The sequence below is a fragment of the Phyllopteryx taeniolatus genome, chromosome 4 (genome assembly GCF_024500385.1).
Source record: "Phyllopteryx taeniolatus isolate TA_2022b chromosome 4, UOR_Ptae_1.2, whole genome shotgun sequence".
Lineage (NCBI taxonomy): Eukaryota > Metazoa > Chordata > Actinopteri > Syngnathiformes > Syngnathidae > Phyllopteryx > Phyllopteryx taeniolatus.
Genome location: NC_084505.1, coordinates 12,136,989 through 12,149,772, shown reverse-complemented (window position 1 = coordinate 12,149,772; position 12,784 = coordinate 12,136,989).

The window sequence follows — 12,784 nt, the reverse complement described above, 5'->3', positions numbered from 1 at the left end:
AAATCATGGATGTCGTGTCCTCCGTGCCAAAAACGAAAAGGACCATCCGGCTTATTATCAGTGCAAAGTTCAAAAGCCAGCATCTGTGATGGTATGGGGGTTTGTTAGTGCCCATGGCGTGGGTAACTTGCACATCTGTGAAGGCACCATTAATGCTGAAAGGTACATCCAACTTTTGGAGCAACATATGCTGTCATCCAAACGACGTCTATTTCAGGGACGTCTCTGCTTATTTCAGCAAGACATTGCCAAACCACGTTCTGCGCTTGTTACAACAACGTGGCTTCGTAGTAAAAGAGTGCAAGTACTACACTGGGCTGCCAGCAGTCCAGACGTGTCTCCATTGAAAATGTGTGGCACATTATGAAGAGGAAAATACGACAAAGGAGACCCCGGACTGTTGAGCAACTGCTGTACTGTACATAAAGTAACAACGGGAAAGAAAGAAAGAATTCCACCTACAGAACCTTCAGGGCGGTATGGCTCAGGTGGTAGAGTGGTCATCTTTCAACCCAAAGATTGTGGGTTCGATCCTCGGTTCCAAGTCTTCTTGAGCGAGATACTGAACCCCCAGTTGCTCCTGATGCTGCGCCATCAGGAGGTGAATGAGGAGACTGTGTTAAAGTGGTAAACACAGTGGTAAACATGGCCCTATCTCAACTTTTTGGGAACATGTTGCAGGCAACAAAATTCAAAATGAGTGAATATTTGTCCAAACAAAAAAACAAGTTTATGAGCTTGAACATTAACTATATATAACCCCCCCCCCCCCCCCCCCCCCCCCACCCCTACCCCCTAACATGCATGGTAGATTGATTGAAGACTCTGAATTGCCCGTAGGTGTGAATGTGATTGTGAAGGGTTGTTTGTTTAAATGTGCTGTGATTGGCTGGTGACCAGTTCAGGGTGTACCTCGTCTCTCGTCCAAAAGATAGCTGGGAGAAGCTCCAGCACGCCCACGACCCTAGTGATGATAAACGGTCCGGAAAATGGATGGATGGACAACATCCCAACTTTATTGGAATTGGGGTCTGTATTTTACATTTGAAAAATCTCATGGCACACCACCAAACAAAAATGTCACAAAACGTATATATCGTATATAAGGAATCCTTGCAGCTCCAAAAACATCACTTTTCAGGAAAACAAAAAAATGACGTTTGTCGAGCCATAACATTGCATCGTCAAAAAGAGAAAGCCATTTTCAACACTTTAGATTGGTCAGAAATTTGTAAAAATAACAGACCCGCATGGAGACTGACCAATGCTATCAATTTATTTAAAAAAATAGGAAATTGACCAAATAGTAGGTTTCCACTTGACAGTGATGATATACAGTGCTGAAATAATGATAATCTCATTTTAACTCACTCACAAATTTACTTGGTGTGGAATCTGGGCCGATACCTACAGTATAATTGTGTTTTATGAATAGAAACAGGTGTTTAAACGGGTAATTGTGCCTTGATTGTTAATTGGAGAATTTAATTGTTCTATACCCATATATAGATGAACAAAGATACATGATTTTTATTTGAATAATAATTTTCCAGCCGATTCAGTGGAATTGAATCGTTTCCCACGGCACACCTTATGATCTCTCACAGCACAGTGAGTTCTCTAGTTTCTTCCCCCATTTCAAAAACATGCATGAATACTCTAAATCAGTGGTTCTCAAACTTTTTACATCCAGTACCACTTAAAAAAATACTTGGCTCTCCAAGTACCACCATAATGACCACCATATATTATAATACAAGTAAGTACCGTAGTAGGACTCAGTGTTCATCAAAAGCGAGGTGAAAAAATAGGAAAATAAAAAACTTTTTAAGTAACAACTCCATTCAAATGGGTTGCACATCGAGGTTAAATAAAAATTGTAACTGAATAAACATGATAAAAGATTAAATGCAAATGGATTGTCCCTCGAAGTTCAATACAACTGAACTGTACTTAACAAATGTACAAAAAAAAGTCACTCGTCACAAGCCACTGTATTACTGTATATAATTCAATGTTTGAACATTTAATTGAGTTATTATTTCACATGCCACTAGTGGTACTTGTACCACACTTTGAGAACCACTGCTCTAAATTGTCCATTTGGTTACATTTGAGTGTGAATGCTTGTTTATATACAGCATATTTGATCTGCGGTTGACTAGTTACCAGTTCACCCCAGTCAGCTGGGGTAGACCTCTAGCTCACCTGTGTTGCTTTTGTAATGTTGCGCCTGACTTCCAACTACATTTTCCGTTTGTTACAAACTCTATTCTTGCTTACTCGCGCTGTAATGTTTGCAGACACCACTGTGGTCGTCATAGTGTCAGTTAGCCTGGCTCTTCTGGTTTGTGCGGTCATCCCGCTGATGTTCTATGGAAACTGGAGGAGTAGTGCAGGTTGGACACACACAAGTTTAACACACGCCGTGTTACAAAACGGCATCCCATCCATGTTCAGCCTTGCCATTTGTTTCTTTCAGAAGCCCAGAGCAGACCCGATCCAAACAAAGAGGATGTGAGTGTGAATTTGAAACAAAAACAATTTGCCATACACACAGTGATGTTTACACAATGTTTACTTAAAGATGTCTCTTACTTGTACACAGGTTGAGGGAACTTCCCCAGTAAACCTGCACTGTGTCCAATCAGGGGACGGCCTATAGACCAAGGTGCTGAATCCTTTTCTGTTTGCTACATCTTCTAGTCAGCCAGCCAAATCCCCCAAATCTTGACTGTTTTGTTGGTTTGTCTTTGCTCAGCACAGGTTATGAAAATGAAATGACAACGCTTATTTGTGATGAATACTTCCGTGTTCAGACATGAACTAGAAATGACTTGATTTTATGTGATGTAATTTAGTGTGTGAAAGAAATTAAAAGTTGCAGCACAACACGGTGGAAATTTTTGCGTGTGAAGGTCAAGCAGGGCCATCCCCGAAGAAATCCACCAGGTGTTGATATGTTTTTTATATCGTGATTATGTTCAGTGGCAGCACCCTGTGCAATTCACATAGTTTGCTCTCCAACCCACGCCCCGCTGGCCGATCGTCAACTGGGAAAAAGGGGCAACAGAGGTGCATCGCACAGGTAAACTTTCGGTCAAGGACTCAACCGCCACTGATCGGCGGTCATAGCTGCCGGAGAAATTACTGTCCCAAAACTGTGCGCCCTGTGTGACGCTCCAACACACATAGTGCCTGATTAGATTATTATATTTCTTACTGGGGTTGAGGGCAAAAATTACTTTATCTCAATTTTCCACACAGACCTGTGTCATGACCAGGAAAAATAATCAAAGGAATGCCATTGAGTGCTATTAGTTCTGTAGTGATCTACACAGATGACTTTTTCATAATAGTTGGAGGATAAACTAGCGTACCATGCAACACGTTTTTCAGAATTTCCCTCTGTGTCATGAACGGAACAGAGGACAGGACCCAAAATGCACGACTCCAATACAAATGGACAGAGAGGTTTAATAAACGAGCAGAGGTCGGTACACAGGCAGGCAATCCGAAAAGGCAACAGTAACCAAAAAAAAACGTGAGGATTTCAACGTACAGGAGCACCCAACTGAACTTGGCATCGTCAAACCGTACATGTTTGAGCCGCAGACAGTGACGACGACGAGCAGCCAAGTAGCAGCTGTACACCAGAAAAAGAGAGCGGCCACTGGCTTGATGTGACGGTATGTCAAAAGCATGTCTTTTTATACAGTAATGCCACCCCAGGGGTGTCAATATATTTGAGCACGACTATATGTATTATATATTCATATATGTCTCGGTGACACGGCACAAACTTTTACATAGTGTGCTGTATTCCTATATATTGTGTGCCCCTTGCTCGAGTTGCGTTATAACACGCCACACACACAATCTTTGCCGTGTGTCTATTGGCTTGTCATATAGGGAAAAGTCCAGACGACAGTACTGAAAAGTACTGCGTGGGTCTTTTTTTCCTACTCCCCAGTGCAAAGTAACCATAATAGAGTCGTAGGTATACACAAGGAAATGCTCACCTCTTGTCGACGCCGCTTCGCTGCTGCACCGTGGCGGCTGCGAGATTTAGTTCCTTTGCTGGTGGTGGAGGTCCCGATGGCCGTAGGAAAAATAGTTGGCACCGCAGCAGGTTTCAGCCTCCGCCTCTGTATCCGATGCTTTCTGCTAAGTCTTACTCAAAACATGCCAGTTCGAAGTGATTAGCACAGTTTTAATGCTTGTCAGGCACCCATAGCTGACCACGTTTCTTCCCCTGTCGATTGACTTTGCCTATCCACTGGTCACGTATTCCTTTTTCACACAACGCCGAATGAACAGGCTGTTTGGCTGTGTGACGTCACAGCGAAAGAACGAGACGAAGACCGGAAGGCGCGGGATGCAAAAAGCACAAGGCGCATTCTGCATCATATTTATCAATTTAACTGCAGTATATCTGCCATATAATCACCTCGAAATGGCAGATGTAGTTTGTAAAGGGGTTCTAGAGTTATCAAGAAAAAAATTAAAATCCTCTGGCCTTTAAGACAGTCAAGTGCATTGCCTTGGATGCACTGGTAGGTGATGAGAGCAATTTTAAAAGGGGTTCTGGAAGTCGATTGCGGTTTTGGAGAAGTGGTGTGTTCCTATTTACCAACTCTAATCAAGATATGTGCAGCACTATTTTGTATAAAGATCTCATTGGTTTATTGTTGATTTAGGGTTTTACAAGGTTACCCAACATATTCGCAATTCACTAATTCACTACTCACGAATTCACATATTCGCAGATTTCTTTTGGGAACCTATCCACCGTTATTCCCTGAAAAACTCACTTGTTGCCAGTTTTTGTACTCAGGATAAAGCCTTGTCAAATGTAACTATTGCTTTGGCGCCATCTTGTGGCATCCTGGTGCAAAGGCACTATGTGAAACTGAGGGACCGAGCTTCATTTAGACTGCCCCCCTGTCTAATAGAAAAGTAGTGCTTTGCCTCCATCTCTTGCTATCTATTAACAATCGTCAACCTTTTCAGGAGGAGCGTCATTACTACTAGGCTCCAGCACACCCAGATGTTTGATGCTATTGTTGCTTGACCAATCCCCAGATACCACACAATACTGCCTCCTGGCGGCTGTGAGATGATGTTGCTGCGTTGTGTGATGCTACATTCAAACCAGACGCGAAGCGGACTTTCGCCTCACTTCCCTCCAACGAGTTTGATCCCAGGTGTTATTTATACACTGTTATTTATAGACACTGAACACACATTCACTTCATTTGCGCTACATTTTATGCTCCTCCCAACATTTGGGCATACGATAGCCCTACGACACAAAAATGAAAGGTCTAGCACGTTTGATTTTTGGGATATCTTCCATGTAGTGTGACATATCAACGAAAACTCTCTGACAGCGCACCTTGAGGTCGACTAATAGGATTGCGTGGTGTGACCAGCGCATCGCCTCCCGTGCTCGCCGTTGTCAACAACTCAACATACTTAGTCGCTGTTGTCAACATTTATTCACGCGCAGAAACCAATGTTTACCGAACCTTTAGAGCATGAGTCGACAGAAGGTCAGCAAGTTTACTAACAAACATGAGTGCTAGCACTAGCTTGCTAAGCTACAGAATGTTTTGTTGCCTGCTTGCGATCTGTATTGTATTAAAAGTATATGAACATACCTCAAGCAATCCTTGAATGGAGAGCCCAAAAAGTGCTCCCCCGAGCAGGGGTGAGGCACAGTGGACAACTGGTTAGCACATCTGCCTCACAGTTCTGGAGACCCGGGTTCCAATCCGGCCTCGCCTGTGTGGAGTTTGACCGGAGACCAGACCAGCACAGTTGTGTCAGGACACAGCCCCGCGCCCGCCTCATCATGCCTCGTGCCAGCCACCCAGGGGACCCTGAATGAGATGTGATATGTCCGCCTTCTCTTTTTAATAGGTTGTTCTTCCTCTGGTGCTGCGGTTTCCTAAACCAGCGCTGCAAATGCCTTCTTAACCCATTTGAGTTTAACCACAGTTGTTTGCGTTCACCATTCAAATAAAAAAACAAACATATCTCCATCTATCACAATCCTGTTTACTTTGCTTCAAGCATTCAATACTGTGAATATAAGGTGTCCTGTTTTGTTGTTTTTATTCATGGCAAGTGCATTTTCAATGTCTCCCTATAGAGTTGTCATAGGAACCAGAGAGAAATGCTTTTGACAAGTTGAAACCCCAAAGAAGTAAATTAATTTAGGGCTATGACAACTTACAATAGCAGATGTGATGAAACTATAACCCTTGGGCCTGCGAGCAGTATAGGGATTGCTTTTGAGCAATCTGATTAGAGGCTTAGAAAATGCTTTGAGGCAATAAAATAGCATTTCTGTATATCTCCTCCATTCAATATTTTGGCTGGAACAGTATTATGACACAAAGGAAATGTAAGCCTACTGAAATTGAGGGATATTACTTAACAAAATCTGTAGGACAGACTGCACCATTATATATGGGCCAATCGAGGGCGCCATAAACCTAAAACAAAAAAAAAAAGTATTTTGGAACATGTCTCTTCATAACTGCACACAGCAGCTTCATAAAGTGTGGTCGAACATTGCATAAAATAACAATATTGGTGACTTACTCATTTCATCTCTAACAAAAGCAACAGCGCATCAAACTTCAACATAATTTCCAATGTTCCCCCCAAATCCAGTAACAAATAAGTTAGAATGTTTATAACGTTTAAACACAAACCCAGGGCAAGATTTGTGTACAATGCCATAATAATTACGACAGTTGTAGCTAATTGTATTTCTTTTGTGAAACCTAAAAAGCAGCACTCACACTTTAAGTATATCTTTTGTTTTCATGTAGTTTCTCAGCAGGTGTTTTTCAGGGAAGATGCATTTTTCGGGTTGGAGGTATAGCTTGATGGCTAACTGCACAATGCAGTGGTGATAGAAATGGGCGAAGCTATAAATACGAAGTAACTCACAATTCCGATGAATAGCCATAGATGGCGCTCGTTAAATATACAGTAGTAGCCGGGGAGGGCCGACTCTTGCTGTGCGTGTGAATCTGTTTTAGCCCCGCCCCATAAATCATTCAAGCACTTCCTCATTCAGTTAATGATCCAGCCCTGAGGTTCACGGTCACTCAGCACGTTCACTGAAGGACGTTGCGTTGTTGTTGTTGTTGTCATGTAAAGTAAAGTAAAAAACACTAACGTCCAGATTTCCAACACAATGTCAAACAGGATGAAATTACATTAACATTGAAGAGGAACTACAGTTTACAAGGCTAAACCAGAAGTTCTCTATGGTCACCAGTCAGAACTGGATCCAACATCAACAGCAGCACGGTGTCACAAAACTCATACAATCTATGAAAATATCAAAAGCAAAGCAAAGCAAATTTATTTATATAGCGCATTTCATACAGAAGGTAAGTCAATGTTTTTTACATGATTAAAAGCATTGAAAAACAAAGAAAAACAAAAAGCTTATAAACATTTAAAACGAAGAGGGAAAAAAATACAATTAAAACAGTGTACAGTGCAAGAAATATCATTTAAAAGTGGAAATGCTCTAATAAGCATGGAAAAAAAGAAGAGTTTTTAACCTGGACTTAAACAAACTTAAAACACTTGGGGCTGACGTTACTTATGTTGGCAACTTATTCCATTTGTGTGCAGCATAATAGCTAAATGCCGCTTCACCATGTTTGCTTTGGACTCTGTGCTCCACTATTTGACCTGAGTCTGTCGATCTCAGAGCCATACTGGGTTTATATTCCATTAGCATTTCATTCATGTATTCAGGACCTAAACGGTTTAGTGATTTATAGACCAGTAGCAGAACTTTAAAATCTATTCTAAAGCTGACTGGAAGCCAGTGCAAATACTTTAGAATTGGAGTAATATACTCTGACCTATTTTTTCTGGTCAGAACCCGAGCTGCAGCATTCTGAATGAGCTGCAGCTGTTTAATGCTCTTTTTAGGGAGTCCAGTCAGAAGACCATTACAATAGTCAAGTCTACTTGAGATAAAACATGGATGAGCTTCTCCTGGTCCGCTCGACACATGCAAGCCTTCACTCTGGATATGTTCTTCAGATGGTAGAAGGAATCCATCCATTTTCTGAGCCGCTTCTCCTCACTAGGGTCGCGGGCGTGCTGGAGCCTATCCCAGCTATCATCGGGCAGGAGGCGGGGTACACCCTGAACTGGTTGCCAGCCAATCGCAGGGCACAACCAAACTAACAACCATTCGCACGCACAGTCACACCTACGGGCAATTTAGAGTCTTCAATTAATGCATGTTTTTGGGATGTGGGAGGAAACTGGAGTGCCCGGAGAAAACCCACGCAGGCACGGGGAGAACATGCAAACTCCACACAGGCGGGGCCGGGGATTGAACCCGGGTCCTCAGAACTGTGAGGCTGACGGTCTAACCAGTCGTCCACCGTGCCGCTGGTAGAAGGCAGTTTTAGTAATTGATTTGATATGAGTGTTGAAAGTCAGGTCGGAATCTATCAGAACACCAAGGTTTCGGACTTGGTCTTTGGTTTTTAAAGAGAGTGACTCCAGGTATTTACTAACAACATTCCTCTTTTTTTTATTGCCAAAAAACAATTATCTCAGTTTTATTGTGGTTTAATTGAGGAAAATGTTGGCTCATCCGGTTATTTATCTGTTTTAGACAGTGAAACAACACCTCAATTGAACTGTAGTCATCTGGAGACACTGCTAGATATAATTGTGTCATCTGCATAGCTATGATAGTCAAAATTAAAGTTCTGAAGAAGTTGACCCAAGGGTAGCATATACAGACTGAACAGGAGGGGTCCAAGAACTGACCGCTGAGGGACCCCAAAGGTCATTGCCATTTGATGAGATTGAACACTTCCAATGTTACAAAATAACTCCAAAAATATCAGGATAATCAGTATAATATCAGTTCTTCTCGCGTTTCTGCATTGTCAACTGCAAATGCTCAAGAAGGATGTATCACAAAGTTGTCACTTGAAAAAAAGATATTGACTTTTGACAAAGCTCACAAATATACAAAAATGACAAGACAAAGTATCAGCATCTCCAAATATATCCTGCCATGATTCCACTCAATCTAGATCACATTAGTTTGGTGTAGCTATATCAGAAACTAAGTAGGATGGAAAGATACTTATGGTCATGTTCAGTTACCTGTACAAACTATATTGTAAAATTAAAAATACATTTTCCTCTAAATAACAGGAGGCTGGTCTAGGTTCTGCCCTTTCCATTTAAGTATTTTTTCCAAATCCAAAATAGCTGTTTGATAGCTGTTGCACTAAAAATTATTCACTGAAGATGCTAACATCAGCTCCCAGTTTTCATGCATTGCTAAAACTTTTCTTTTTGCTATGTTTGTGAAGCACATGAATCTGAATTTCTTCAAAGTTCTTCATTTATTGTAAGTGTTTCTAAATGACTATACACAGAACATGTTTTCACAAAAACAGGCATTCAATTTGAAACTGAAACAGACTACTTTCACTTCTGCAAATCTACATTGCAGTTGACTTGCTGTGGATTAACTTTAAAGTAATGTGAAATCTACTAGCTAATAGACCAGGGATACATTATAATATAAACAATGACTGAACTAGTGAAGTTACTGACAGTATACCAGTTCACTTGCCTTACTTATGTGCAGGCAGCATTATCAATCAATCAATCAATCAATCAATCGATCAATCATCAATCAATCAATCTAGTACTAATCTGCTGGGTAAAAGGAGTTCTGAGAGATAGGAAGGCCCAACACCATTAAGACATTTAAAAACCAGTAAAAGAACCTTAAAATCAATCCTAAAACATGGGGAGCCAATGCAGTGATTTTAAAATTGGTGTAAAGTGCTCCCGCCTTCTCGTCTTCGTCAGGACACGTGCTGCCGAATTCTGTAGTAACTGAAAACTTGAAATACTCTTTTTAGGAAGACCAGAAAACAGGGCATGACAGTAATCAATACAATTAGTCATAAAAGTGTACATTAACCATTTTTTTGTAAAAGCTTTAATGTGAGAGATAAAAGTGAGCTCAGAGTCTAAATAACACCCAGGTTTTTCACTTGAGGTGAGAGATTTAAAGATAGTGCTCATACTTTCGTTAAAAGTTTCTTTCTCTGGGCCTCAGGACTGATGACTAAAACTTTAAAGTTTTATCCTGGTTAAGGCGGAGAAAGTTCTCTGCCATACAGGATTTGACGTCTAATATACAGTTAATAAAAGTAACCATTGAACTGGTGTAATCAGGAGACACAGAGATGTACTGGTGCATATCATCAGTGTAGCTACAGTAGGGAAGTTCACTGCGTGCCTCCTGATGACACTGCCTGGATGGAGCATGTACAAACTGAACAATAAAGAGCGTAAAATTGAATCCTGAGGAACACCACATGTTACTTCATAGACCTTTGGAGCCGGTATCTAAACTTATCAGAAAGGTTCTCTTAGTGAGGTATGATTAAAAAAACAAAACATTTGTGTACAGCACCAGAGAGGTGCCAGACTGGTACTTTTCAACAATATTTAAATAAGCAAAAAAGTTGTTGTGTTGAATAAAAACGACCTTTTTTATTTTAGTTTTATACCGGTTGGTCGTTGTGAATGTTGTTCAAATCTAAATTGCCATTTCTCAGAAGGGGCCTTACCACTGCTGCTTTTTTTTTTTTTTTTTTTTTTAATGAATGAATTTCCCTGTCCTTCTTCTAAACATATACATTCTTGCTTCATCTTCTTTGTCAAATCCATCTATCCATACATTTCCTTTGCCGCTTATCCTCACTAGGGTCGCGGGCGTGCTGGAGCCCATCCCAGCTATCTTCGGGCGAGAGGGGGGGTACACCCTGAACTGGTCGCCAGCCAATCGCAGGGCACTCGAAACAAACAACCATTCGCGCTCACAGTCATACCTACGGGCAATTTAGAGTCTCCAATTAATGCATGTTTTGTGACAGGTCTGTTTAATGTCACTTCAGAAATAAAGTGAAAAAAATAAGTCATAGCATTTTCACAGAGTATGCGAAAACCTACTATCAATTGGTTTTGAATGGGCAATAAACTAACCTGGTTGTGACCCATATCATACCAAGTATGTGAACATACCTCAAGCAATCCGTGAATGAACATCCTCTCCCGAGCATCGATGATTTAGAGTTGTCAATTAACCTACCATGCATGTTTTTGGGATGTGGGAGGAAACTGGAGTCCCCAGAGAAAACCCATCCAGGCACGGGGAGAACATGCAAACTCCACACAGGCGAACTGTGAGGCGGATGTGCTAACCAGTTGGTCACCGTGCCGGCTCCTTGTTGAATATACATTTCAAAAAAGAAAACTTCCAATAGCACTGGTAGGGAGATGACGCTCAATGCTCTTTTTCTCACTCGAGCCCCTGTCCCTCAAAATGTCTGCGCATGTCCCTGGTCCCTGGTCCAAAAGATGTAGCCTCACTTTGGAGAGAACTTTGTCAAGGATCCATAAGCCATGTGGCCTCACTGCGGTGAGAACTGTCAAGAATCTCAGCTTTAACCACAGCAAAACTGGTTGGTGTTTAATGGTGGAAAATAACATTTTGGGGTTGCATTGTTATAGAATTTTAGTTGGTTGCAGAATATTTGATAATTCACAGTGGTTCTATTTTTCTTCAATTTTTTCTCTGCCAAGCTGCAGCTCCTTTTTAGTGTCTTTACTTCTTCCGTTCTCCATGAAGGGTTTGTTTTTGTTAATAACTTTTTAGTTTTTACTGGCGCAAACAAGTCCAAGCTTGCCAGAATCGACCATTAAAACACAGGGCGAACAATGGGAAGGGGACATTCGTTCAAAACATTAGTGAAGTTCGCAGCTACTTCAGACGTGAGAGTGTTTTGACACAGTTCGCACAGAGTGACATTGTGAAAATGCGTGTGAACGGTTGTCTGTCTCTATATGTGAGCTGTGATTGACTGGAGTCCAGTCCAGGGTTTAGTCTGCCTTACGCCCAAAGTCAGCTGGGAAGTCAAACCTTCTGGGTCCGGAGACCTTCTACATGGGTGAAAATTTTCCAAGGAGCCCTGTAAAAAACTAATGTCAACTAAACAAACTGTACCCTAACTGCCAAAGGAATTATTTATTTATTTAATCTTTCAACCTAAATATAGTATTAATATTTTAGCAGTGTAGCCATTTTGGGCTTAACCACACTTGGCATGTTTACATTTTTTTTCCATTATCAGTAGCTAGAAAAATGCTGCATGCTAAGTGATTCAAGATTAAAGTGACTGATGCTAGGGTGACAGAATTATGTCACATATAAGAGCTTTTAATTGACCTAAAACAAATTTAAAGAGTAGATTTTTTCATTGTTTGTTTTCTTGTTGTGCTGGTCCCCATAAGTAGGTATGCACTTTTTTAAAAATGACATGACCGAAATTTCACTGACCGAAAGAACAAAATTGCGGATACAAGTGGCCGAAATTAGTTTCCTCTGCAGGGTGTCCGGTCGGTCCCTTAGAGATAGGCTAAGAAGCTCAGCTGAGACACGGTTCAGTTCCTAACAACCCTTAACAGGATCAGCGGTGTGGGAGATGGATGGACGTATGAACAGGCCATGAGCAGCTAAGCAAATCCAAAAAGTAATTGAACAATGCCTCCATCCATCCATTTTCTTTACCACTTATCTTGTTCAGGGTGGTGGAAAGCACGGAGCCTATCCCAGCTAAGTCAATCACAGCGCACATACAGCCTTTCACTCTCACATTCACACCACCACTGGGGGGGAAGTGAACATACA